Raw genomic sequence first — 3,568 nt, forward strand, 5'->3', positions numbered from 1 at the left:
TCATGTGTGACATTGTTGTTTGTGTAACAATCTTTTTAATATGCTTCTACATTTATATATTTTATGTTGGTGCTTTTTTCAGTCAAGTACATGCATTAATATGCAACATTGTGTACTTTTATTAAACATTGAACAGAACAATTTGACTGAAAAGGTGAGAGTAAACAGTACAAGGCATATTTTACATACAATAAAAAAATGTATGTGTATATAAATTCATCATACAATTTTAGACTTATTCACAATAGTGTTTTCTATATGTGTTTGAAATATTGAAGTGTGACCTATTTGTATTTCTAATTGTTAATGATCCCATAGATTAGCACCTTTATATGATATACATATGTACTGGTTCACATCTGAAACATCTTCTGGACCACTTCAGGAAGCATATTATTATTTACTTTATATATCATTTGAACAGTTGTCTTTTGTACCATTTTAAAATGTGTGACTTTATGAATTAAATGTTGGGTCTCTATAATCCAATTTATTAATTATCTTTATTACTCTCTTTTGTAACATGATGATTGTGTTGTGATTGTTTTATATGTATGTCCCCAGACCTTTATGCAATATAAAAGTGGGAGAAAATGACTGAATTGTTTGTGGAAGGATTTTTTTGTTTTTGCAAACATACATTTGTGGATAAAACAAACATTTCCATTATTGTGTTTTAAACATTTTTTATGTTTTTTTTCTTTTTCTTGTTTAACATCCCCAAAACAATATCAATTTCAGAAAACAAGTTTGGAGTGTCAGGCAAAAGCCGATATTGTACATCATCCCACAGAGATTTACCTTGCATGCATTCATAAAATAAACTGTTTATTTTATTTCCCTATCACAGAAAGAACAAGTGTTGTCTTCAATTGCAGAACAACATCCTAAAATTATTTTAAGTGGTTAATTCTGTTTAGTTTTTTTATGAACTATTTTGCCTTTGGAAGAATGGAAACTTTCAAGTTATTTGTATTTTTTGTTTGTTTGTTTTGTTCCAGAGAAAATACGGCAAATAAGAAATAGTAAGTAGTTGTCTAATTTCAAAGTTTCAAATCTGTAATATTGTGTCCATCCACCAAAAGCCTAGAAAGTTTAGAAAAGAGTTCTGAAAAAGATGATATGCTGTATTTAGAATATTTTGAACAAAAGCCTTTATATTTCATTTGAATATTTTTGTCTATTTGCAGGTCGTACTTAATGAAATCTTAAAATATTATAATACTTTTATGACTCAATAAGTGCATCAGCGACCAAATGCCCTTTTTAAACCATTAGGGTTGCCAACACCCAGACTTTGAAATAAGGGACATCTCGCGGGCGGTTGGAATATTTTTGGTGTCATTTGTAAAATTTCGGTATCCCCTATTTCAGTCCGGGCCTGAAAAAATGCTTTAAAAATGCCAAAATGCTTAGAAAAATGAACTTTACACCTCCACTAGACCACTGTTGCACTTACTGTAAATCCTATTCATACCATAATCACAAGAAAAATGTATTCTTCAACCAAACATTTATTTTTTCAAAATGTGCAAAACAGAGGGGGGGGAAATCAAAAAAGCCAATTGGGATGGGTGCTGGATCAAAAAAGGAACACTTACAAGAAAAAGAAAGAAAGAAAGGTCCGCACACACCGCCACAGCAGTGTGAAAAAGAGCACTTGCTCGAAACGTCATACTTAAATAAAATAAATCCTGATCAATGTAAAATGTGCAAAACTGAACATTTGCAGTTTCTTCAAAAACATTTGCCATTAAACAGCTGGCACACCAAGAACCAAACAGGAAGGTTGATAATATGGATGTTAACAATGTCCATGTGAATGTCCATATAAGATGGAGGTCAATGCCTGTAAATGTCCTTCATGGAGTGTTAGGGCCAGGGGACGTCCTGGTGACACTTCTGGGGCCGTATTTATCAAGCATCTTAGAGTGCCATTTTACACTTCAGCCCTGAGAATTTGCGAAATTTAGTCCTACTCTCAAACTTAAGAATAAAAGCTATTTATCAACTTTCTTAAGTCTAAGAATCACTCCTACTCTCCACGATATTTAAGAGACCTTCAGAGGTGTCTTAAGTGGTTAGGAGTTGCCAGCGGGGGATGGCACTGAGGCGAGAGAGACGTGCGCGAACGTTCAGGGAGCGGAAGGATGTCCTGGCTTTGTTTGATGACGAGCAGCTGATCAAACGGTATCGTTTAGACAGACCGGGTATTATTTTTGTCACCGATTTAAAAATTTTCGATTCCTTGTTGATTTCTGCATGTGGCTGCAGTGGGTTGGTATATATAGAGCCACCCACACCAGTTTCAAATTAGTTGCCTAATTAATGAATTGGAAAGAAAATGTTATGAGAGTAGCGTATGTGTGTGTGTGGCCCTTTAATAGGTGACAGCATGTGAGGTGAGTGACGTCAGTGAGTGTGTGGGCGAGAGAAGAGAGGGAGCGGTAGCGTGAGTGCGGGCGGAGACTAGTTTTTTTCTTGTTGGATTGGCTGTGTACAAGCAATCAATAAAGCAAGATTTGCAACTAATCGCCGGACTCATCATTCACTCTAAAGTCATCCGCTGTGGAGACCCACTGCCGGGTAAAGTGAAGGGTGTTGCCCCGAGCATACATCCTGGAGAAGTGTCTCCCCTGGCTCTTTGTTACGGTCTGGGAGCAGGAAGCAGGAAAGGTGCAACAAAAAGGAAACATTTATTTTTGATTCATTGCCAATATTGTTTGTGTGTTTTGTATTATTTTGTAGTTTATTGTCAAAATATACACTCCCATTGTCCACTTAAATATTTATAAGATATTTCTTTATTCTTAGACAAGGGATTCCTTCCATGATTGGTCATTTCTATGGACACAGAAATGACGTCACCTAAAATTCTGTTTACGGCACATAGTAATGTCGTAATTCAGCTCTGAGTGTGACACTTAAGATTCAGTCCTACACTTCGCTGAAAGTGTGAGTAAGACGCTTGATAACTAACTTTTAAGTGCAGCTTTCAGCGAATAATTTATTTACGCTTAAGTCAACTCTTAGCAGACTTCTTAGGAGTAATTCTAAGAAGCTTGATAGATACGGCCCCTGATTGATAATAAAGAAAAGAAGAACATTTGGAAAAACGTATTAGGAGTATGTTAGAAGCACAGCCTGTGGTGAAAAAAATAAATACAAATAATAATAATAATAATAATAATAATAATAAAATTATATATATATATATATATATATATATATATATATATATATATATATATATATATATATATATATATATATATATATATATATATATATATATATATATAGATAGATATCTATATATATCTATAGATATCTATCTATATATATATATATATATATATATATATATATATATATATATATATATATATATATATATATATATATATATATATATATATATATATATATATATATATACAATAAAAAGCTTAGTCACTCACCTATTTCTTTCTCCAGGGAAACTTTCTGCTGCTCTTCCTGCGACCACAAAGAGCGGTCCTAGTGCCCTCTACATGGTCCTAGTGCCCTCCACATGGTCCTAGTGCCT

General features: G+C 33.5%; 1 pseudogene; it reads left to right on the forward strand.

The window, feature by feature from the left end:
• LOC133664594 (oocyte zinc finger protein XlCOF6-like) overlaps positions 1-839 on the forward strand; it is a 25,337-nt pseudogene extending 24,498 nt beyond the window's left edge.
• The last annotated feature ends 2,729 nt before the right edge of the window (positions 840-3,568 follow it).

Source organism: Entelurus aequoreus, linkage group LG14 (assembly GCF_033978785.1).
Source record: "Entelurus aequoreus isolate RoL-2023_Sb linkage group LG14, RoL_Eaeq_v1.1, whole genome shotgun sequence".
NCBI classification, from domain to species: domain Eukaryota; kingdom Metazoa; phylum Chordata; class Actinopteri; order Syngnathiformes; family Syngnathidae; genus Entelurus; species Entelurus aequoreus.